Source organism: Geotrypetes seraphini, chromosome 14, assembly GCF_902459505.1.
Source record: "Geotrypetes seraphini chromosome 14, aGeoSer1.1, whole genome shotgun sequence".
NCBI classification, from domain to species: Eukaryota; Metazoa; Chordata; class Amphibia; order Gymnophiona; family Dermophiidae; genus Geotrypetes; species Geotrypetes seraphini.
Window position 1 is genome coordinate 22174888 of NC_047097.1, and position 26246 is coordinate 22201133.

The window sequence follows — 26246 nt, forward strand, 5'->3', positions numbered from 1 at the left end:
CTCCTCAGCTCTTACCTTTAATGCGTTCTTTTCTCTAAATATTGTAGTTCTCCCCTCTTTCCTTTTGTTTCACTGTACGTCATGTCGGTTTGATTTGTTATGTAGTCTGTTTTTATTTGCATTGTTTTAGTTTGTCTCTTGATGGTTTCCCCCATTTGTAATGTAAAACGCTTAGAAGTAATGATTAGCGTTTTATCAAAAATGTTAATAAACTTGGATATATGGCAAGGTGAGATACCTGTTAATTTATAGAAGACTTTACTGCTCAGTGTGGAAGGTTAAGGGCAAGCCTGGGTGTGTGGGAAGACGGTATATGTGAACTGAGTTGTGGGTCTGGCAAGGATCTTTAGCCTTACACATTGAGCAGGGCAAGGTTGTTCATATATATATATATATATATATATATATATATATATATATATATATATATATATATATAAGGAAAGACTTGCAAGACAGTGTTTAGGGTATGGCAGCCATTGGCCATAGTATATTGGGGTTCTGTGAGCTAGAGGCCTGTTTCAAGGTTTTGTGTGGGCTGAGAGACTATTGACCTTTCCTCAGCCTATGAAGTAACACGGCCCAGGCTTTATGAAAGAATAAAAGAGTTATATTGCACCTTTCAAGTGTGTACACAGATTTGGAAAATCTGCTCAGGCTTACAGCGTTGAATAAACCATTATACCATATCTAAAAAGAAAGAAAGATATATCGGTAAAAAGTAAGGTTTTCTGGCCATATATTAAAGGAGTTTGCATCTGCATGTGTTCCTTTCTTACAGCATTGGTTATACAAGATTTACGAAGCAGAATGGTGGCCAAGGCCAGTAGCTTTCACTCTAACTACATCTTGAAGCTCTTAAAAGCCGTTGCTCCTGACAGAGTCCCTTTATCTTGAGCCAAAAAGATGAATATGATTATGGGACTATAGATCATGTTGTTAAAAGAACCACGGTGATGAAGTTGGGTTTTGAAATATTTACTCTAAATTCTAGAACACATGTAAGAGCACAAGAATAGCCGTACTGGATCAGACCAATGGTCCATCTATCCTAGTAGCTTGTCCTCGTGGTGGTCAATCCAGGTCACTAGTACCTGGCAAAAACTCAAAAAGTAGCAACATTCCATACTACCAATCCAAGGCAAGCAGTGCATTCCCTCATGTCTATATCAATAAAACTATGGACTTTCCCTCCAGGAAATTGTCCAAATCTTTCTTACAACCAGCTACGTTCACCGCTCTTACCACAACCTTTGGCAACACGTTCCAAAGCTTGACTAGTCTCTCTGAATGTAAAAATATTTTCTGCTATTGGTTTTAAAAGTATTTCCCTATAACTTCATCGAGTGTCCACCCCTAGTCTTTGTCATTTTTGATGGAGTACAAAGTTGATCCACTTGTACCCGTTCTACACCATTCAGGATTTTGTAGACGTCAATCAGGTCTCCCCTCAGCTGTCTCTTTGCCAGCCTGAAGAGCCCTAACCTTTTTAGTCTTTCCTCGTACGCTCTTCTTTGAACCTTTTCTAGTTCCCCTATATAAGGTAATTGAATGCAATACTCCAGGTGAGGTTACACCATGGAGCAATACAAAGGCATTATAACAATCTTAGGGGTCCTTTTACTAAGGTGCGCTAGTGCGTCTTAGTGTGCGCTAAATGCTAACCCGTGGCAACGCATCCGTAAGATATAATGGATGCATTAGCGCGCATTAGCATTTAATGCGTGCTAATTTTTAGCGCATGCTAAGATGCACTAGTACGCTTAGTGAAAGGATCCTATAGCCTTCTTAACCATTCCTTTTTTTTTTTTTAATCATTCCTAGCATCTTGTTTGCTTTTTTTGGCCTCCACCGCACATTGGGCGGAAGGTTTCATTGTATTATCTTCAATGACACCCAGATCTTTTTCTTAGGTGCTAACCTTCAAGGTGGACCCTAGCATCTGGTAACTATGATTTGAGTTATTCTTCCCAATGTGCATCACTTTGCATTTTTCAGCATTAAATTTAAGAACATAAGACTAGCCTTTCTGGGTCAAACCAATGGTCCATCAAGCCCAGTAGCCCGTTCTCATGGTGTCCCTTAGTCTGTGTAATTTTTGACGGAGTGAAAAATCGATCCACTAGTACCCGTTCTACTCCACTCAGGATTTTGTAGACTTCAATCATATCTCCCCTCAGCCGTCTTTTTTCCAAGCTGAAGAACCCTAACCATTTTAGTCTTTCCTCATATGAGAGGAGTTCCATCCCCTTTACCATCTTGGTCATTCTTCTTTGAACCTTTCATCTGTTATTTGGATACCTAGTGCTCCAGTTGCCTAAGGTCTGTCTGCAATTTTTCAAAATCTGCATGTGTTTTAACAGCTTTGAACAGTTTATTGTCATCTACAAATTTAATCACCTCACTTGTTCCAATTTCCAGATCATTTAAATAAGTTAAAAAAGCACCGGTCCTAGTACAGATCCCTGCAGCACTCCACTATTTACCCTCCTTCATTGAGAAAAATGGCCGTTTAAACCCTACTCTCTTTTTTCTATCCAATAACCACAACTGAATATTGCCTCCTTCCCAAGACTCTTTGACCAATCCAGTCTGCCCATCCATGCCATCTGCTCTCTCTATCACTCCCTCAGAGGTTGTATATATTTGTCCCAAGATTTCTTGAATACAGATAACAGTTTTTGTCTCCACCACCTCCAGTGGAAGGCCATTCCACAAATTCACTGCTATTATTCCGTGAAGAAGTATGTCTTCAGGTTACTTCTACCTTCTATGCCCTCTCATTTTAGAGCTTCCTTTCAACTGGAAGAGACTTGCTTCCTGTGCATTTATTCCATATAGGTAAACATCTCTTTTGTATCTCCCCTCTCTTGCCTTTCCTCCAAAGTATACATATTGATATCTTTAAGTCTGTCATCATACGCTTTATGACAAAGACCACCAGCCATCTTAGTAGCCTTCCTCTGGACTGATTTCATCTTGTTTAAATCTTTTTGAAGATGTAGTCTCCAGAATTGTACACAATACTCTAAATGAGATCTCACCAGAGTCTTATACAGGGGCATCAGTACCTCCTTTTTCCTACTAGCCTGGGGAAGAAGGAGTAGGAGAAAGCAGGAGAGAGCAAGGGGCAGCGGCGAGAGGTAGCTCCGCCCACCCCCTGACATCATCCACCGGAGCTCCCCACCCTTAAAAGGGGAGGGGCTAACAGCGCTCAGCTAGAGACTTGGGCAGGCGAGCAGGAGAAGAGGGGAAGAAGGAGAAGGCAGGAGAGAGAGCAAGGGGCAGCGGCAAGGGGTAGCTCTGCCCACCCCGGACGTCATCTACCGGAGTTTCCACTTAAAAGGGAAAGGGGCCAACGGCGCTCAGTCGTTCGGTGCGTGTCGAAGGCAAGTGTTAAAGGTGCTGAAGGGCCTTAAGAAGGGAAATTTACATTTTTTGTAAGAACTGCGGAACAATTTCCAAAATTGGTGCACAGTCACTACAAAGCCCGTGTCTTAACTGTTTTTATTTATTTATTTAGTCATTTATTTAGCCCGTCTGCCCAAAGGAGCCCAGAACAGGTTACAGGAGTACATTCATATTATGGGTAGGACAAATTTTAGTGAGACATAGACTTTACAGCATTTACACATGGACAAGGGTTTAGATTACAGCAATTACAGTATAGATATAACATTTAGACTTACAAATACAGACTTAGTGGACAAAAGGTGGTTTAAATTGCAGCATTTTCAGTGTAGATATACTAGGAAGTGAAATAGCTTTTCTTTGAAGGTGGGTGCATCTTTGTTGTTGGTTTTTTTTTGTCTTTTTTTCCAAATTCTTTATTCATTTTTTCATCTTACAACAAGTACACAATATTACATCATTTAAAACTTTTACACCTCACTTGAATTTATTTCTATTGTCATCGTAAATACATAAATTTATTCCCTCCCCACCCATCCTTCCCTCAAATATTTCAATCAAAAATATCATATAAATATTGTATTCTTATTTATTGATTAACCTTTAAATAGAACTTTATACCATCCCCCCTCCCTCCTATGTATGTATATATATATATATATATATATATATATATATATATATATATATATATATACTGTCAGTGGAAAATGATGTCTAATCATTACAATAATTTGCCAATGGCCCCCAGATCTTTTTAAAATTATTATAATTCTTTTTCTGCAAAGCAATTATTCTTTCCATTTTGTAAATGTGGCACAACAAATTCCACCAGTTGAGTTTACTCTATAATGGAGGGCTCCAATCCCCCCCCCCCCACGGCAGCGCAAAAAGTATGAAGTAAACTAGGGGGGGGTTTCCCCACTCACACCCCGCATCAGAGCTCTTTAAAAGTCACTTTTTAGGCGGCGCACTACAATGTCGGCGCGCTGAAGTCCCATGCATGAATGACTATGAACCTTTGTATAGTAATGTTAATGATGCAGTGTAACGTAGAGAGAATGAGAGGGCACTCTCTAAAGTTGAAAGGGGATAGATTTCGTACAAACGTAAGGAAGTTCTTCTTCACCCAGAGAGTGGTGGAAAACTGGAACGCTCTTCCGGAGGCTGTCATAGGGGAAAACACCCTCCAGGGATTCATGACAAAGTTGGACAAGTTCCTGCTAAACTGGAATATAAGCAGGTGAGGCCGGACTCATTTTAGAGCACTGGTCTTTGACCTGGGGGCTGCCGCGTGAGCGGACTGTTGCGCACGATGGACCACTGGTCTGATCCAGCAGCGGCAATTCTTATGTTCTTAAAACAGACCTCAGTGGTGATTCCCCCCTATCGTCATAGGTCTGAAATATCTTAATCTAGTCTCTTATTATCAATATATGCTGACAGACAAATCCAACTTCTATGAACTTTACTATATAAATACACTTATCTTTGACTGGTCAAATCTGAAGCAACTCCCATAACTTAAATCAGGACCCTATAGCCGATGTGGGCCATGTTTCATGATAACGTATCTGTGTAAGAAATAGTTAAATAGTTGTAAGAAATAGTTGAAAGAGGATGCCTCCTAGGGAATTTCTTTAATCGATTGATGAATGTTTTTCCCCTTTCCCTATGTTATTATCCTTAATTATTCTCTCTTTCTCTTAAATTGTATTTCTCCCCACCATCCTATTGTTCCTTGTAAGTAATGTTGTCATGAAAAGTTTGTTAGCTGGACCCCTTTTTCAATTTTATATTGTAAAATGCTTAGAATTTATGATTAGCGTTTTATCAAATTTTTCATAAACTTGAATATTTACTACTTTTATAGTTTCATCACTTTATCACTAATGTATTATTAACTTAAAGTTTATTAACTGGGTCGAGTCCCCTAGGGGAATATAATAGATTAGATTAGCTGTATCAAGGTAAGTCCTGAATAGATTAGAATAGATAAGGTAAGTCCTGAATAGAATAGATTAGATTAGCTGTATCAAGGTAAGTCCTGAAAATGAAACATGAAGTCTCAATATAATTGAATCAATTTCCCCCACATCACCCGTGCCCTTTTTTCTTCCAGAAGCTAACTCAAAATGGTGCCCTCTAACGGGATCTAGTATTAAAACAGTTTCAGAGCAAAGAAGAGATGACTCGGCGGGAGCTGTATTCACAAGGTAATTGTTTACCACACTTTAGATTTTTCCTCCTTCTGAAAATACACTTTCTGCTTTAGGCTTGACTGGCATTTTACAAATGGGAGGCATTTCTCTGAATGCTTCTTTTAACCAAAGGGTGATGACTTTTGGTTTAGCAGGAACTGTTGGTTATCCCACCTGTGTTACTGCAGCCCTCCATTTGCCTCTTACGACTGTTAGTAATACGCAAACTCAGGTATGTTTTAGGGATGGGTAGGTGGAAAAGTTTGGTTTTGCAGTGTTTCCCATGCCCATTTCCAGCAATGTTCATATTCTTCAGTTTTCTGGACATTTTTTTCATGATGGGATCTATGTCGTCAACAGTGCCAGAATTATTAATTAATTGGAATCTGCTGAGACTTGTAAATAAGGAACACAGAGACATCTGGGTTTTACTTCCATTGCTCCTTTTTCTGGAGCCATATGGTAACCCTACTCATTGCCCCGGGTACATTAGGTACAGTGTAAGCCCACCAGGACAGATAAGGAAAAATGCTCAAGTACCTGAATGTGGTATATAAATACTAAAAATAAAGAAAGGTCCATCTGCAAGATAGTCCATGAAAGAAACTGAAAGGGATTAACGTAGAACTGAATCTTTTCCAGAGAAAGGAAAATGGTAAAACCAGAGGGCATAATCTGAGGTTGAGGGGTGGTAGACTCAAGAGCAATGTAAGGAAATTCTTCTTTACGGAGAGGGTGGTGGAGAAGAAGACGGTGAAAGAGTTCAAACAAACGTGGGCCGAACACAGAGGATCTCGAATCAGAAAATAAGGGCATATATTGAAGAACTAAGGCCAGTACTGGGCAAACTTGCACAGTCTGTGTCCTGTATATGACCGTTCAGTTGAGGACGGGTTGGGGAGGGCTTTGATGGCTTAGATGGGCTAGCTTTCCAGTAGATGGAACCAGTGCACGGTACCGGGCAGAGCTTTGGGTCTCTGGCCCAGAAATATCTAAGAAAAAGAACTATTTAAATTAAATTATTAAATTATAGAGAGTGTATGTTTGGGCAGACTGGATGGACCATTTGGGTCTTTATTTGCCGTCATTTACTATGTTATTATCCCCCACCCTTTTACTAAACTGCGATAAGCGGGTATTAGTGCAAGGAGCCGCGCTGAATTCTCTGCGCTGCTCCCGACGCTCATAAAGTTTCTATGAGCATTGGGAGCAGCGTGAAGCATTCAGCGCGGCTTCCTGAGCTAATAACCGCTATCGCAGGTTAGTAAAAGGGAGAGGTGTATGGGGGGGTATGTTACTATGAATAATATGTTGAAAATGTCTCTCTTTATAGACTGGATTCATTTTCCCATCACTGGAGTCTGCCTATAGTTTTCAGGCCTTGATCATGGTAGATAGATTTTGCACTTCCCTGCAGCAGTCTTGTAACCAACAGTAAAACTTAAAATAAAAAGTGAGCTTGTTATATCAAAAGCAAGACCCCCATATAGTAATAGTTTCTTCCCGTCCGGGACCGATATTTAATTTTTCACCTAGAGGCTCCTGCTGCTTTAATAATTCTAAGCACTGTGAGCTGCAGCTTCCACACCATGTCTTGAGAGAATTTTCACTTTTCACTCTCGGTGACAGGGCCTTCCTTTCTTCTTAAAGTATCCCATTTCACAAACATTTCTCCTCTGAAACAGAACAGGAGAACCATGTTGAATGAAGTCCTGGGTGTTCTGGTAAAGTTCAACTTCCTTAGGATAAGTGGAATCTAAGCAAAATTAAGCCTCGTTTTTCTACATAAAGTGGGAAAGTTACGGGAAATTTTTAAGCATCATCTTATGCTGTAGATGGAAAACAGAGCCTGTGTTCTTTGGGGTGTTTTTTTTTTGTTTTTTTTTTCCTAAGCACTGTTTTAGCAGCAGGAGGAGGAGGAGGACAAAAGATCATCTGAAAGCAGAAGAAAGAAATAAAAGTAACTTATTTGTGCTGTTCCAGCTAAAAGCACGTCTCCATCAATTACAATCAAAGCTTGGTAATAAACAAAAAACACTTTTTGCATCTGGGCTAGGAAATTGTATCAATATGATACAAATTATGATTGTGGAATTATAAACACCTCAGAAATGGGAACGCAGACAGACTCTTAAGGACAACAATGCCATAATAAAACCATCAATAGGGAAAACCAAGTATTTTAGAAAGTAGAACTAAGGTACAAAGTGGGAGTTAGGACTAGGAACTAGCTGGACTTATGCTAATGATTAATTACAGTATATACCAAATAAGAGATAGGATAGGGCAGGGGTAGGCAATTCCGGTCCTCGAGGGCCGGAGCCAGGACGGGTTTTCAGGATATCCACAATAAATACGCAGGAGATAGATTTGCATCTCAAAGAGGCAGTGCATGCATATCCATCTCATACATATTCATTGTGGATATCCTGAAAACGCAACCTGGCTCCGGCTCTCAAGGACCGGAATTGCCTACCCCTGGGATAGGGTGAATTAAGGGCAGGGCTTTTTTTTTCAGGGGACATAGTGGGGGTGGGCGGAGCTACTGAGGTCGGTGCAGTGCTTTTCGCCACGTCCATCAACCCGGCTTCTCTCCAGAGCTTCCTGCCGGTGAACGCAGGAACAGCAGGGCAAGGGTCCCCTGTCAGCCCCAGCTCCAGTGGCCCCAGCACACACCGACTATCAGCACTGAGCGGCTTTCCCGCAGAGGAGGAAATCATGCAGTCACCGTGGGCCTCATCTGGGGCAACCTCCTTGGAGCAGCAGTTCAGGATGGCGGTTGGGGCACTGGCAGTGTGCCGTGGGAATGAATACATGGATAGGAGACTATCGCAGGGGAGGAAACATGGGCATCCTGGGACTGTCAGTCAAATCTCTACCCTGAAGAAGCCCTTTTTCTGGGAACGTCATCGCTCCACCTAAACTTATTTGCTCCACTTCATCAATGACGTTGAAACCGTGGATTGAAGACAAGTTTTATTTTTATTTTTTCTTTCCAACTTATGAATTATCTTTAATCTTATCTTCTGTTTTGCCTTTTGTCCTTGTTTTGTTCTATTTCTATCATTTAAATTTCTCCAGAGCTCTATTGTTCAACGGTTCCCCCATCTGCATCTATTCCTTTCTCTCCTCTCTTCTACCTTCCAAAGTATTTAGATCAATGCTGTCTTGTTAAAATGTTTATTTTATTTTTTCTTCTATCTCTACCTTTCACTTCTTTATTACCCTCCAGGTACTTTAGTTAGATTGTGAGCCTTCGGGACAGTAAGGGAATTTTTTAAGTACCTTTCTTATTTCTAATCTTAATGTAGATTTTCTGTAAACCGCTTAGAACCTAACGGATGTAGCGGTATATAAGAAATAAATTACATTACATTACATTACATTACCACGATCTTGCTTCTTTCCCTCAGCCTCTCCTCTCCCCTCCAGCTCTCTCTGCTCTGAAAAAAAGAACACCGCCGAGGTTTGCCTCGTGCTCCGGCTCCCTTCCTTCCTTCCTCTTGACAGAGAAAACCTGATGCTTGCCCTGATCCATACTACTCCCTAATGTCACCCTCATGCCCCACTCCAAGTCCATTGCCACACACATTATCGACACGTTTTCCATTGCCTGTCCAAAACAACCCCTGGTCCACAAGAGCCCAGGCTCTGCGCACCCAATCTGCCTTTTCATAGATTCAGTGATTGGTTGCCGGGGGCCTGGTTATTATGGGGTGGGTCCCTCAGTGATCACTGCCACAAGTCAGAAAAGATGGTCTGTGGGGTCACAAGGAACATAAGAACATAAGAATTGCCGCTGCTGGGTCAGACCAGTGGTCCATTGTGCCCAGCAGTCTGCTCATGCGGCGGCCCTCTGGTCATAAACCCGCGCCCTAACTGAGACCAACCCTACCTGCATATGTTCTGGTTCAGCAGGAACTTGTCTAACTTGGTCTTGAATCCCTGGAGGGTGTTCTCTCCTGTGACAGACACCGGAAGAGCGTTCCAGATTTTTACCACTCTCTGGGTGAAGAAGAACTTCCTTATGTTCATATGTCGGGGAGGGGGGGGGTGTAGATTGAGAAAGGAAGGTTGAGAGTCTCAGAAACCCGCTTGGAGATAGGTGTAGTTACACTTAGCCAAGACTGGTTCCGAGTCTCAATCATCGACCCTCTTAACCTCCTCCTCCTAATGCTATAATTTCACTGCTGCCTTTTGTGTTTCTTTATTTTTCTTAATTAAACCAGCAGGAAAAATTACTTATCTTTAGCATCTCTACACATCCCTACGTGGGATTTTTTTTTGTATTTTTGTATTGTTCCCTCAGTGATCACCCCACTTCTGAAGGTTGGCTGGGCATTTCAGTTCCGGCACCTTGTTTTCTAGAAATCCCCCCCCCCCACACACACACACTGATTAAGGGGGTATAATTGCATTCAGGGACGGGCAAGTAGAGTCAAGGGATATCATGACAATGCGGCAGAGTCTTGTCCCTGACGGATAAGGCCAAGCAGCCTGTTTAGAGTGCTGGCGGCCCGACGCTGCTTCGGTTGAAGGTAGGGATCGCTCGCGGTCAGCGGGGAGGGAAGGATCTCCATCAGCAGGGGTTTGGCTGCGCAGGAAGGGGGTTGAGGTTGGGGTGGGGGTGGTTGGGCAGGTTGAACAGTTACCAACTAAACCTGGGATTAGGGCTTATTTTCAGGGGTATATTAAGACTACTTTTAAAATGATGCTAGGTCTTATTTTTGGGGAAACACGGTATAATAATAGTAATAGTTTATTCTTATATACCGCCATACCCAGCGAGTTCAAGGCGGTTTACATCGAATTAGATTAGGGTCTGCATGGACAGGCAGATTTACAATAATTTGTCAGAATTACAGAATAACAGAATTACAATTATTTATCAGCTTTAATCGAACTAGACAGAGGATGAGGGAAGTAGGGAAAAAGGGGAAGGCCTCATGAGGGAGGCGGAGTGGGGAGGGGGGGAGTTATTGTCGGGGGGGGGACAATTTGGGTCTTGTTTGTTGAATAGGTAGGTTTTAAGTAATTTTCTAAAGCCGAGGTAAGTGGGGGCCTCTAGTATGTACTAAATTCTATTAAGGTTTTGTACCTAATATGTATAAACTGCAAAAGGTTAACCTGCAGAACCTCTGGGACAACTTTTGAGGGGTGTTCCTGGCACTTGGTGGAAGCAAGCAGTGCCACTGACCTGAGAAGTAATCGTTATTGCAGGCTAGTAATGCAGTTGCCAACGTTGATGACAGTTAATTATACCACAGAATAAGAATACACAAAAAACTTACTGGTTTATGTTTCCATCGGTAAAAGCATGTCATTATAAGAGATTGTTAGGGAAAACTGTTGCTTTTCAGACTAGTGCACGGAATTCATGTTGGAATACGTTTCTTCCCCAAGCTCAGTCTTATTTATGTAGAAAAATTCTTAAAACTTATCTGTTTGATAAATATGTGATTTAATTGCCGTTTTGTATTTTATGAGAAATTTTGATATGCGTATGTAAGTAATTCACTGTTTGTGCTTAAGCACATAAGCATTGCCTCTGCTGAGTCAGACCATAGGTCCATCACGCCCAGCAGTCCGCTCCCGCGGTGGCCCCCCAGGTCATTGACCTGTAGTGATCTATTACTCTACAGCCTTCTGTACTGTATAGTAACCCTCTAATTGTACCCCTGGATCCCCTTTTCCTTCATGAACTCGTCCAATCCCCTTTTGAACCCAAAAGTCGTACTCTGCTCTACCACCTATTCTGGAAGCGTATTCCAGGTCTTCACCACCCTCTGCGTGAAGAAGAACTTCCTAGCATTTGTTCTGAACCTATCTCCCTTCAATTTTTTTTGAGTGCCCTCTAGTTTTTGTTGTCCCTGCTAGTCTGAAGAATCTGTCCCTCTCTACCTTGACTATGCCCTTCATGATCTTATGAGTTTCTATCATATCCCCTCTAAGTCTCCGCTTTTCCAGGGAAAAGAGCCTTTTCCTTCTTGCTCTAAACTGTCTTGAACTAATGGTTTGGCGGTATATAAGAATAAAAATTATTATTATAGTTAACTGCAAGGTGCATTCCCAGTCCCTTCTCCTACCAGGAAGAGCGTACCAGATTTCTACCACTCTCTGGGTGAAGAAGAACTTCCTTACGTTTGTACGGAGTCTAACCCTTTTTAACTTTAGAGAGTGTCCGCTCGTTCTCTCCACCTTGGACAGTGTGAACAATCTCTCTTTCTCTAAGTCAATTCCCTTCAATATCTTGAATGTTTTGATCATATCCCCTCTGTCTCCTCTTCTCAAGGGAGAAGAGGCCCAGTTTCTCCAGCCTCTCATTGTACGGCAACTCCTCCAGTCCCTTAACCATTTTTGTCGCTCTTCTCTGGACCCTTTCGAGCAGTACTATGTCATTTTTCATGTATGGTGACCAGTGTTGGATGCAGTTCTCCAGGTGTGGGTGCACCATCAGGGCAGGATTAATTCTTTGAGGACCCCTAGGCACATAAGTACACTGGGCCCCCTAGTTCTGCCCCACCAACATCCCGCCCACATTTATTTACCTGTTCTATTATTTACTTCTTTATTTCCACTTGTATTTCTTTTTTCTTTTATTATAAAATTCAAAACAAACAACAAAGATTACCATACCAGTGCCAGTGTACAATTTTAGTTCTATGCAAGCCCCAAACATCTCTGAACAAATCCCCCCTTCCTTCCCGATCTTGCTGTCATGGCTGTTTAAAAAAAACCAAATTGGAAAGGTGAGTGGGGCCCCCTCACAATTTCTGGCCCTAGGCACATGCCTCCTGGGCCTATCCGTTAATCCGGCCCTGCGTGCCATGGCCCAGTACAGCGGCATGATAACCTTTTCCGATCTGTTTGTGATCCCCTTCTTAATCATTCCTAGCATGACATTTAAAATGCACTAACTGTTAATGTAGTGTGTTAACTAGTAAAACAGACCCTGATTCTCATAGAATGCCAAAAACTAGGCTGTGGTAGGTGTCCCACCACCGCCTAACTTAATTGGTTTAATTGGCGATAAACGACACGGTAATTGACTGTATCACCTAAACAAATTAAAAACTAATCTTTAAACAATGTTGGCGCCAAAGTTGTGTCCACAGAGGCGCCTACTGGAACCTATGGTCAAAGTGGGTATGACTTACACCAGAAGTGACCGTAGGCGCCGGTAGGAGCCCCTGTGGATGTGATTCTCATGTAAAGTAGCTACCGGAAAAGTAGACCAGTAAAACCCTGGGCTACATTTCCAGCGTCTACTTTACAATGTGGCTGCGATTCTGCAGCCGACGTAGGTACATGATCGACATGCGACTGGTATGGTTTTGGAGGCGCTGGCTGATACCATCACCAATCGCAGAATCCCGCTCACAGTGCTCAGAAAACAAACATATATTAAAACCCATGTTGAACATACAACACTATTTAATAATTAGGCCCCCTTTTATATAGTATATTGGGTGAGAAGACTGTAGATATTTTTTAAAAGTAAAAATCAAATTTATTTCCAATAGGTGGCGCTCTTGACTGAGTAGAACTTTGGCCTGTGATTGTCGACACAACATTAATAACTTATGTTTGTCCTTTTTCAGTGACTTAGATTTGAACAGAGACTTTTACTTTTACCAGTTCAGTGAATCATTACTTGTTAGCAAGAGAAAATCAAAGAAGCTGCTGGCAAGATTCATAAGAAGAGTTGCCAACATATTTGCGAGAGACAAAATCTATTAGTTTATTCCTAACTATATTTACCATGATCTAACATTGTCATTCCATGAATCTGATATTCCATGTAACAAAATAATGGGTCACTGGGAAATTGCAAATAATTTGCATGGAATTAGTAGTTATTTAGGCCTCTTTTCTACCACGGCCTGGGGTGCTAAATGCTGCAATGCTGCTCCAGACCGTGGTAGAAATGTCTACCATGGCTTAGTTAAAGGGGGGGAGGGGTAAATTACCTATAATATTTTAGGCAAATATGATTACACATTGATTACTTGATCTCTACAAATAGTAGCTTAGACTTGCCAAACTTGTAGAACATTCCAAAATCGAGGAGATAAAGGGCGTAACCTTACTAGAGAAATCCGATCTTTCTCACTCTGATCTTCTATCCCTCCATTGGATCTCTTCTCTGAAATCCACCCATCCTTAACCCACCTTAATCAGATAGCCTTTCAGATCCCCACATCCTCCCAATCAGACACAGCTTCTGATCCTTCCAATCAGACCTTCCAAACCTCTCCATCAAGCCTGTCCCATGTAGTCCAAACCACTTCCATTTGTCCCCAGCCAATCTTTTTTTTATTTTTTTTTATTTGCCAGATATTTTGCATGTGTAATACATGCAAAATATCTGGCCCATTTAAAAAAAAAAATAAAAAAATGAAGAAGAGAAGCCACTGAGGCTGCTTCTCCTGTTACTACTGTCATGGCTGCCCCGACTTAATCATAAGAACATAAGAAGTTGCCTCCGCTGAGGCAGACCAGAGGTCCATCTTGCCCAGCGGTCCGCTCCCGCGGCGGCCCATCAGGCCTAATTGCCTGAACACTGTCCCAGTCTAATTTTGTAACTGCCTCTAAACCTATCCCTATATCCTACCTCTAATCCTATCCCTATAACCTACCTCTACTCCTATCTGTACCCCTCAATCCCTTTGTCCTCCAGGTACCTATCCAATCCTTCTTTGAAGCCTTGTAGCGTGCTCCTGCTTATCACATCCTCCGGTAGTGCGTTCCATGTATCCGCTCACTAAGCGATGAGTCGGGGAGTTTGCATGAAAATGATTTGATGCAAAAAAGATAATGAATCAATCTCTGTTTCAAAATCGGCCTGTAATTGGCCAACAGCGATTGAATTGCTACATTTAGTGAATCCGGGCCTAAGAATGTTATGATGTCCCTGTATTGCTCCATGGTGCGACCTCATCTGGAGTATTGTGTTCAATTCTGGTCTCCTTATCTCAAGAAAGATATAGGCCCAGATTCACTAAAAATAGTGATTCAATAGCTGTTGGCCGATTCCTGGCCAATTTTAAAACAGTGATTGATTCACTATCTTTTTTGCAAGCAAACTCCTGACTCAATCGCTCAGCAATTGAGTCAGGGCAGAGCCCTGACAGTAATGACAGGAGAAGCAGCTTCTGTCAGGGCTTCTGCCGGGATTTTTTCCTTTTTTTTTAATCGGGCAGATATTTTGCGTGTATTTATACACGCAAAATAACTGCCCCATTAAAAGAAAAAAAAAAAAAAGCCTCTCTCTCCCCGAACCAAAATGCCCGCCGCTGCCGCACACCGATGACTGCCGCCGTCGCCGCCACAAACAGAATGGCAGGAGGGATTCTCACTTCCTCTTGCCATCGAGCCCACTCCTGAGTTCCCCCCCAAAAAAAAAACAACAACAAATGGCAGGAGGGATGCTGACTCCCTCCTGCCATCGGATACCCCCTCCCCATTCCCCTCCTCCTCCCCCTCTAACCCATACATATAGGGAGCAGGAGGGGTGCTCAGTCCCTCCTGCTCTGTATGCCTCCAGCGCAGTCAGTCTTCAGGAGCAGGAGGAACCGCAAAGTCCTCCTGCTCCTGTTCCTCCACCTGGCCAAAGTAATGCCGGCCTTAGGCCCCGCCCCGGTGCATCATGTGATGCATGGAGAGGGGCCTAAGGCCCTGATTGGCTCAAATGCATCAGGCTCCTCCCTGATTGGCAATTTGTTTTCTGATCGTCGTTACAGGACCAGTAAGTTAGGTGAATCTAGGCCATAGTGGTGCTAGAAAAGGTTCAAAGAAGAGCGACCAAGATGGTAAAGGGGATGGAACTCTTTTCGTATGCGGAAATATGAAAATGGTTAGGGCTCTTCAGCTTTGAAAAGAGATGGCTGAGGGGAGATACGATTGAAGTCTACAAAATCCTGAGTGGAGTAGAACGGGGTACAAGTGGATCGATTTTTCACTCCTTCAAAAATTACAAAGACTAGGGGACATTCGATGAAGTTACAGGGAAATACTTTTAAAACCAATAGGAGGAAATATTTTTTCACTCAGAGAATAGTTAAGCTCTGGAACGCGTTGCCAGAAGTTGTGGTAAGAACGGATAGCGTAGCTGGTTTTAAGAAAGGTTTGGATAAATTCCTGGAGGAAAAGTCCATAGTCTGTTATTGAGAAAGACATGGGGGAAGCCACTGCTTGCCCAGGATTGGTAGTTTGGAATATTGCTATACCTTGGGTTTTGGCCAGGTACTAGTGATCTGGATTGTCCACCGTGAGAACGGGCTACTGGGCTTGATGGACCGTTGGTCTGACCCAGTAAGGCTATTCTTATGTTCTTATTAACTAATAATGCATGTTAACACCATTAGCACATTTTAATAAATCGAACTTAATTTTCTCAGTGATGCTTTACTTTGGACTGAGCTCTACTATCACGTGTTGACACAGACTGCTTTAATATACATAGGCTATTACCGTATATTTACTTCTGCCATCAGAACTACTGTATTAAAGATTAAAAAAAGAGAGAAGATAAAGCTAGAAATAAGTTGTCAAAATGAAACAAATTTCAGAGCTTTTTGCAAGTATACTGTATTATGTTCCAGTTGCCTTAATTCAACTTCTTTTACACCATCTCCAGTAATACTGCAAAGGTACATAGCTTTCAGTATAATTTAGCCAAATAAATTTAATAACAGAGTTTATTTAGACAGTCTCAACAAGCAGTGCCAAAAGAAATGTTGGTTTAACAAATTGTGAAAAGCTTACAAATGTCAAGATTGTCAGGATTATGTTTTCTATTTCAGTCTCCAATTTGCATTCTTTTCTTTTCAAAGGATTTGACTACTGTTGCTCTCACCCATTACTGACCTTATAGATTATTATAAATATACTTGTATTAGTTTCCCCAAAGCAGTTTTATTATTTGCAATTGGTTCAAAATAAGTTGGATAGGTGATTGTATCTGCTGATCATCTTTCCTTTGCACTTCAGAGCCTTCAAGTTCAAGATTTTCTCTTCAATCTTTAATGGCCTTCTAGCCTTGAGTTTCTTAAAAAATGATTGAAACAGTGGGTTTGGGGTGAATCTTTGCAATCTTCAGATAACCTCCTCCCCTTCTTTGAATGTAAACTCAGAACCTCTAATAGATACCAGCAAGGAAATTTTTTCTTGCATTGCACCGAATAGGATTCCAAGTAATATACTGCATGTTTCTCCCGTAGTTTGACATTTATTGCCCACAAAGAACTTTGCGATCTAAAACAAGCATGCAGTTAAATTCTAGCAAGAGCAGCTCAATTGTACATTCAAGGATTGGAGATGCTATGGTGTCTGTAGAGGGGGGTGAAGCTTTGGAACACTCTGGATGGAACCTTGCAGTTATGTACATCCAGATTAGGCTTTAAGAAACTATTTAAAACATACCTGTTTGTCAATGCATGTATATGATGAGGTTTAACTGATGTTGAGAAGTGAGGTTTATGGTAGGTCAAGGACTTAGTTTGTGTACTTTGTTATGTAGGACTTGCCTTTATGATTACGATGTTTATACAGTAGAGTCAAATTTTTATGTATGTTCTTTATGTGAACAGCGTAGGCTATATGTGGTATATAAATTTTTTAAAATAAATAAACATAGTAAAGCAGGACCTCTCCTCCTATGGCCAGCACCTTCAGCTTAGACTAAGCCTTGAGGGGTAGAAGGGGGCTTGGTGAGACCTGTCTTTCCTGCTGAGCAATTAATCCATCTTCCCAGCCCAGTAATATTACCTTCATTGGAAGCAGTTCGACTGCAGTCTTCTTCACAAGATACTGTATATCTCTTAAGGGCATCTGGACTGTGGTGATTAGAATTGAGACTAGGATGGGAGTTACGGTGGCCCAGTTGTGCCAATTTACTCAAGACTTGGTCACTAAAATGGAGGATATGGAAAAAAAAAATCTTTCAATGGAAGAAACTTCAGAAAGTGAAGCCTCAAATTGCTGAGTTGAAGATGACAGACTCCTCTGCTGTGAAGGTGTCTCTCAATTTGTTATGGGTTAGATAGATTGGACAACTCACAGAAAGCCAGGAATCTGAGACTGTTGAATTTCCCACAAACTAGATTATTATCTGTACACAGTGCTATCAAAATATTTTAAGAAGATGCTTGTGATGAAGGACAAGGAAAGAGCCTATGATTCTCTTGAGGGTAGTAAATTCAATTTAACGCTTCTTGATAAATTCACTACTAAAACAAAGGAGTCATAGAAACACGATGGCAGATGAAGGCCAAATGGCGCATCCAGTCTGCCTATCCGCAGTAACTTTTATCTCTTCCTCTCTCTAAGAGCCTATCCCACGCATTTTAAATATACATAGCTTAGGACATTTAAAATGCATTCACATGAGTTATTTTCATTTTTTTAATCATCTCATCTGTAATCCTTGCATGTTCAAATATAAGATGTACATATCACACATACAAAATCTGTATTTTTCATAGGGGTTGAGTTTGTCCATACAATATTGTGTTTTACGGATCCCTGACAAAGGCATGTATGCTGAAACATAGCCTGTATCGGGTCTTACAATAAAGTTCTGCAATGCCAATCCCGGAGGCCCCCGATGCGTTTTTTTGCTGTCACTTCATAAAAACATAAGAATAGCCTTACTGGCCTAGACCAATAGTCCATTGGGAACCCAGTATCCCATCTTCAAGGAGGCCAGTCCAAGTCACAAGTACCTAGCACAACCCAAATAGTAGCAGTGTTCCATGCCACCCATCCAGGGCAAGCAGTTGCTTCCCCCAAGTTTGCCTCAACAGCTGACTGTTCCAGAACTTCATTATTCTCTGAGCGAAAAAAAATATTTCCTCATCGCTTTTAAAAGTATTACTCTCTAACTTCATCGAGTGTTCCCCAGGCTTTATAAATCGTGATGCAATAAAAAATCGATCCACTTGTACCCGTTCTACACCACTCAGGATTTCATAGACTTCAATCATAGTTCCCCTTAACCATCTCTTTACCAAGCTGAAGAGCCCTAACCTCTTTGGTCTTTCCTCATATGAGAGGAATTCCATCTTGGTCGCTCTTCTTTGAACCTTTTCTAGTGCCACTATATTTTTTGGGAGATAAGGAGACTAGAACTGAACACCGTACTCAAGGTGAGGTCGCACCTTTGAGTGATACAGAGGCATTCTAATGTTCATAGTCTTGTTTACCATCCCTTTTCTAATAATTCCTAGCATCTTGTTTGCTTTTTTGGTCTGCTGCACATTTGGCAGAAGGTTTCAGCGTATTATCCACAATGACACCCAGATCTTTTACTTGAGCGCTGACCCCCCAAGGTGGACCCTAGCTTCTGGTAACTATGATTTGGATTATTCTTCCCAATGTTGTGGCCACCAGTGTGAACCCAGAGATGGGTTCACTGAAGTCCTGATGACTACACCAAATAACACCCTTGCGTGTGACCCGGACTGGAGTCACCCTGCAGGACTGGGTCTTTGTAATATATAAAAAAAAACAAAACCCAAAATAAAGTCACAGCACTCAATAAGTTCATACAAATAGTTCAGTTTACTCAGTTCATTAACATGTGGCTGAATGCTTTCAATACTTTATGAACTTCAGTCAGAACTCTGGGTAGCATTCAATTAACCACCAGCAAAGCAAACAGCAACTTCTTAAAGTCAAAAAAAAAACAAAACAGACAGCAGATGCAGTTAATCAAACTAGCATTAAACTTTCTTTTCTTTACTGTTCTTCAGCCTCTTCCAATAATGAGGCCTCAGCTCTCCAGAGAGCTTATGGGTCTGCTTTATAACAATAACTGGGTTTAGTCCACAAAAATAGTAGTCTTTCATTCAAATCACAAAACAAAAATAGGAAAGCCTCTGGCAATCACCTAATATGGCTGCCAGGAAACAGGAGAGAGAATATCAGGTTCTGCACAAGTTTGGGCCTTCCTTCAGGCTTCAAATTCCCACCCAGATATCAGCAAAAACCTCTCCCTCATTCTCTCCCAGCTTTCACCCCAAAACAATATTCAAAAGCCAGCTTCTCAGCCTACAAACAGTAAAGAAAAACAAAACACTCACTGCTTGTGGCTTACATTCCAATTCACTTGCATTGGTTCAGGCTGATAGTCATTCACACTAGCACAAGCCTCCTGAAAATCCATAGGTTCCTGTAAGGAAGACACCTCTTCAGGCTGTGCACAATTATCTAGCTCCATCGGTTGGGGTTTGTTGTCCCTGTCTGGTTCCCCAGGGTTTTTAGGGAGGAAAGACCCAAACTTCCTCCCTAGCTGGCCTGTTTTCTTACTGACTGGGCCAGGCTTATATTCCCAAGGGCAACGCCCTGCTTGCTCAGATCTGGCTGAGATCCAAGGACCTCTTGGGCTCCCCTGGTGGTTACTGGAATTATTCAGCTCAAACCCAGCCTGTCCTTTTCCAATTCCTCCCCGGGTTTTCTTTATTACTCTCTTCTTTTCTGACTTAACTGGAATCTGAACTGGGGAAAGGTCTGGCTGGTCACATACCCCCACCGTTAAATGGTGCTTATCCCTATAAGCCTGGGGCTGTGTCATATTTTCCGGAATGCGAGATAGGGTATCAACATTAGTGTTTAAATGCCCGGGCCGATGAACTACTACGAATCTAAAGGTCTGTAACGCTAAGTACCACCTTGTAAGACGGGCGTTATTATTTCTCATGGTCCCTAGCCACTTCAATGCGGCATGATCGGTGACCAAGGTAAATTGTCGCTCCCCTAGATAATGATCTAAAGTCTGCATGGCCCACTTCGCTGCTAAACACTCCAATTCAACTACCGCATAATTCTTCTCATTTGGGTGTAACTTTCTACTCAAGTACAGAATTGGGTGCTCTATTCCTTGGTTTTCCTGGCTGAGTATGGCTCCTAAACCACAGCCAGAGGCATCCGTCTGGAGGATTAAAGGCCTGTTGTAGTCGATGGCCGCAAGGACCGGTCGACTACATAAGCTATCCTTCAGATCATGGAAAGCCTCCACACTATCGACCCCCCATTGCAGAGTATCGGGGACATCTTTTTTTAACATATTTGTAAGCGGAGTAGCTCTCGTGGCAAAATTGGGAATGAACCTTCTATAATATCCCATTAATCCTAGAAACCCCCGCATTTGTTTCTTAGTGTTAGGTTGGGGATATTCTTGGATGCACTTCACCTTATCGACTAGGGGTTTGATCTGGCCTCTACCCACTGTGTACCCTAAATATTTTACCTCCTTCTGACCCAGGAAGCACTTTTTAGGGTTTACCGTAAACCCTGCCTTCCTTAGTGACTCCAATACCGCAGCAACATGTTCAAGATGTTGTGGCCACGCGGAGGAATATATTACAATATCATCAAGATATGCCTCCGCGTAGGCATGATGTCCCCGCAGGACCTCGTTCACTGCCCGCTGGCAAGTAGCAGCTGCCCCATGCAGTCCAAACGGCATACGGGCAAACTGATACAATCCATAGGGAGTGCTAAAGGCTGTCTTAGGTTTAGCCCTATCGGTCAAGGGGATTTGCCAATATCCCTTGGTCAGATCAATGGTAGTCAGATATTGAGCCTGGCCTAAACGATCCAACAACTCATCCACACGAGGCATTGGGAAGGCGTCGAATTGAGATACTTCGTTTACTTGACGAAAATCTATACAGAAACGAGGGGTCCCATCAGCCTTTGGCACGATAACTATGGGACTACTCCAGGGGCTCTGCGAGGGCTCAATGACCCCTAGCTCTAACATTTCCTGCACTAACTCATTAACCAGCCTTTTTTTTTTCCTCCGACAGGCGATAGGGATGGACTCTGACGACCTTGCCCGGAAGGGTTATAATGTCATGGGTAATTCCCCGAGTGCGCCCTGGAATGGAAGAGAAGACATCAGAGAATCGGTTAATGAGGGTTTGTACCTGCTGAGTTTGTGCAGTAGATAATTCCGCCCCTATGTTTACCTTTTCTGGCTGTCCCAAGTCCGCTATTTGGGGGCCTAACTCATCCTCCTGATACCTCTGGGCCACTAGAGCTAAGGTCTCTCTATCTTTCCAAGGTTTTAACAAATTTACATGATAGGTTTGTATATGATCTTTCTCGTCCTTAACTCTATAATTGACAGGACCTAATTTTTCCACAATCGTGGCCGGTCCTTTCCAATGTGCCAAAAATTTATGAGGGTCCGAGGGCACTAGAATCAAGACCCTGTCCCCCACATAAAACTGACGCTCCTTGGCTTTCCTATCATAATATACTTTTTGTTTCCTTTGAGCCCACTCAAGATTCTCTTTCCCCACTTTAGCAGCATTAGCCAGATTCTGCTTCAGTCGGGCCAGATAAGAGATCACATTCATATCTGTTTCCTCCGGGGGGTCCCAACCCTCTTTTACCACATCAAGTAGACCCCTGGGAGCTCGCCCATATAACATCTCAAAAGGACTAACTCCCAAGGAGTCCTGCACTTTTTCCCGGGCAGCGAACAAAGCAAATGGGATAAAGAGGTCCCAATCCCTGATATTATTTTCTAATCCCTTTTTGAGCAAATGTTTCAGAGACTGGTTGAACCGTTCGACCATTCCATTGGCCTGGGGGTGATAAGCCGACGTCCTAATGTGCCTAACCCCAAGGTCTTTCCAAAACCCCTCCATCTCCTTGGATAGGAAGTTACTTCCCCGGTCCGATAATACCTCCCTCGGGAATCCTATGGTGCAAAATAACCCCATTAGTTCTCGCATCAACATCTTAGATGATGTTTTCCGTAGGGGAAAAGCCCATGGAAACCGGGTGGCAACGTCCATTACAACAAAGATGAAATTGTATCCCCTAGGAGTCCTCTCTAGTGGCCCTATAATATCCATAGCGAGTCTCCTGAGAGGTTCCTCCACTACCGGGATAGGAATAAGAGGGGCACGCTCTGGTTTACTTAAGGTCAACCTCTGACAGGTGGGGCAGGACCTACAAAACTCTTCTATCTCCTTCCCCCAGCCTGGCCAGAAGAACCTGCGTTGTACCTGTATCTGAGTAGCCAGCACCCCTTTATGACCGGCTAATGAGGAATCATGGGCGGTTTGTAGGATGGCTCTCCTGAACCCCTTTGGGACTACCAACTGTTGCCTTTTCTCCCCTGAGCCCTTGGTACCCTCATCTTCCTTATAGAGGAGTCCCCTTATGACTCGCAAACCGGTACGATCGGATTGTAGTCCGGTAGCCTGATTCCATAATTCCTGTAAGGAAGGGTCAGTTTTTTGTTCACTACCAAACGTGGGAAAGGTATTAATAATTTCCTGCGGAAGGCTAGGAAACTCCTTCCTCTGTTCAGCCTGCCTAAGCCCTTGTGCTCTCTGCTGCTGTAGTCTCCTTTTCTGTGCCCTGGAGGCTCTTGCCTGCTTCTGAGTAGGCCTTTCCACCACTCCTTCCTGGAAAGGGAATATATCTCCCAGCTCCGACCCAGGAACTGCTGTGGGTAAACCTTGAGACCGCGTATTTACAAACCCCTGTTTGATACTCAGGTACTCATTCAACCCAGGCCAGTCCTGACCCAAAATCAAGTCATACGGGGCCCCTGGGACTAAAGCAGCTACTACTTGGTACACTCTATCCTGGTGCAAAACAGTAGTTGGCCTAAGTGGGTAATGCACACTATCACCGTGTATGCACTTGATTCCTACCTTCCCAGCACTAGAGGAACTTTTCTCTCCAGGGAATACCTTTTTCCAGAACTCTACAGACATCATCGACTGATCGGCCCCCGTGTCAATCAGTGCTACCGTTGCTTGCCCCCCTATAGACACTGTTGTGGTACATGCGGTCTTCAGACCTTGTCTAGGAATATTTATTTCCATTCCCTTAACCTGGTGCTTGATTCCCCTGTTGGACAAGTTTACTGCCTCACAAAAACTCTGCATACGTCCTGACCGCTCACAACTATAACATTTGCTAGCCCCCACCCCAGTGTGCGGCTTACATACAGGGGCAGATGGCCCTTTGCCTGGGAGTTTCCTATTCCTCTTCCTGCTTGAATTCCCGGGGCTCTGCCTAGGTGTGTATTCCTTCACTCGGCTCGGGCTTCCTCTTAAGAATTCGCTAGCATCAAAAAGGACTTCTTCAATTCCCGGGCTTGACCCTAGCGTCTCAGAACCCAGGGATTTATCGGGCGTATTCAGGAGCGCCGACTCACCCCAGTTAACATATGACAGTGTGTTAATGCCTACCGGAGCTGGATCGGTCTCCCTAGGTAAGGTTGGATGAGCAAGCAGGGCTGTAGGCCGCTGTAATAGTTGAGCAAAGGTTTTCGTTTGTTCTTGCATGATCATCCTTAACTGACTATAGCGTAGCATCATGGCGTCTTGGCGAGCTTGCCAACGCGCCTCATTGGTTCTCAAAATGCCTTCAAGTTCCTCAGTCTGTCTCTGGTCCTCCTCGGCCAGCGCTGCCAGCAACTGGGCTTGTTCCATAATCGGGACCTGAAAGGCAAACAAAAAGAAAAGGAACCCAAGTGTGGCTTCTTGGTACCCTTGTTCCTCCCCTTAGCAGGCTCCCCCAGCCTAGGTACTCTTACCGATAGTACTGGAGAGTCTGCGCCTTTGGGTCTTGGGCCTCCTTGGCCCCCAGTCGCTCTCCGCACGGCTTGTCCTACTGGAACCCGGTTCTTCTGGATCCGAAGCTGGAACCCTGGTCCGGCTTCTTTGAAACCCTCCGTATGCCGCACTGGAACCACGATCTGGTGCTCTCCGCCTCCACCGTTGAACTGAATCCCCATACAGGTCTTCTCAAGAGGTACTTGGCACTTCCTCCACACTTCCGGTTAAGGACTCCTCCTCCAAGTGGATGATTAGGATTTCTGGGGCTCAAATACTTTAATCCAGACAAATTAGTCCATAGTTCAAAAAACAAAATTAAACAGGAAGCTAAATATGCCTTCTCTAGCCCCAAGTCCAAAATTGAAAAAGCCAAAAGAAAAACGTTTTTTTTTTTTTTTTTTTTTTTTTTTTTTTCAAATGCAGTGCTTAACAGTGTCCTGCAGGAGGTGCAATAATCCCACTCCTGATACCAATTAATGTGGCCACCAGTGTGAACCCAGAGATGGGTTCACTGAAGTCCTGATGACTACACCAAATAACACCCTTGCGTGTGACCCGGACTGGAGTCACCCTGCAGGACTGGGTCTTTGTAATATATAAAAAAAAACAAAACCCAAAATAAAGTCACAGCACTCAATAAGTTCATACAAATAGTTCAGTTTACTCAGTTCATTAACATGTGGCTGAATGCTTTCAATACTTTATGAACTTCAGTCAGAACTCTGGGTAGCATTCAATTAACCACCAGCAAAGCAAACAGCAACTTCTTAAAGTCAAAAAAAAAACAAAACAGACAGCAGATGCAGTTAATCAAACTAGCATTAAACTTTCTTTTCTTTACTGTTCTTCAGCCTCTTCCAATAATGAGGCCTCAGCTCTCCAGAGAGCTTATGGGTCTGCTTTATAACAATAACTGGGTTTAGTCCACAAAAATAGTAGTCTTTCATTCAAATCACAAAACAAAAATAGGAAAGCCTCTGGCAATCACCTAATATGGCTGCCAGGAAACAGGAGAGAGAATATCAGGTTCTGCACAAGTTTGGGCCTTCCTTCAGGCTTCAAATTCCCACCCAGATATCAGCAAAAACCTCTCCCTCATTCTCTCCCAGCTTTCACCCCAAAACAATATTCAAAAGCCAGCTTCTCAGCCTACAAACAGTAAAGAAAAACAAAACACTCACTGCTTGTGGCTTACATTCCAATTCACTTGCATTGGTTCAGGCTGATAGTCATTCACACTAGCACAAGCCTCCTGAAAATCCATAGGTTCCTGTAAGGAAGACACCTCTTCAGGCTGTGCACAATTATCTAGCTCCATCGGTTGGGGTTTGTTGTCCCTGTCTGGTTCCCCAGGGTTTTTAGGGAGGAAAGACCCAAACTTCCTCCCTAGCTGGCCTGTTTTCTTACTGACTGGGCCAGGCTTATATTCCCAAGGGCAACGCCCTGCTTGCTCAGATCTGGCTGAGATCCAAGGACCTCTTGGGCTCCCCTGGTGGTTACTGGAATTATTCAGCTCAAACCCAGCCTGTCCTTTTCCAATTCCTCCCCGGGTTTTCTTTATTACTCTCTTCTTTTCTGACTTAACTGGAATCTGAACTGGGGAAAGGTCTGGCTGGTCACAATGTGCATCACTTTGCATTTGGCCACATTAAATTTCATCTGCCAATTTTCTAAGGTCTTCCTGCAGTTTTAACAACTTTGAACAGTTTAGTGTCATCTGCAAATTTAATCACCTCACTTATCATGCCAATTTCCAGATTATTTATAAATAAGTTAAATAGCACCGGTCCCAGCACAGATCCCTGTGGCACACCACTGTTTACCCTCCTCCATTGAGAAAAATGGCCATTTAATCCTACCCTTTGTGTTCTGTCTGATAACCAGTTCCACAATTGAACTTTACCTCCTATCCCATGACTTTTTAATTTTCTCAGGAGCCTCTTATGAGGAACCTTGTCAAAAGCCTTCTGAAAATCTAGATACACTACATCAACCAGCTAACCTTTATCCACAGGTTTATTCACACCTTCAAAGAAGTCAA

At 42.9% G+C, this 26246-nt stretch overlaps 1 protein-coding gene across 2 annotated transcripts in view; it reads left to right on the forward strand.

Annotated features, from left to right (window-relative positions):
• ATP8B4 (ATPase phospholipid transporting 8B4 (putative)) overlaps positions 1-26246 on the forward strand; it is a 363870-nt gene that overhangs the window by 320365 nt on the left and 17259 nt on the right. The window contains exon 31 of one of the 2 annotated variants that reach the window (XR_004536957.1): positions 5534-5627. The gene's annotated coding sequence lies outside the window, so the exon portion shown is untranslated. The remainder of the gene's footprint in view (positions 1-5533; positions 5628-26246) is intronic. The other variant, XR_004536958.1, reaches the window with a different exon arrangement.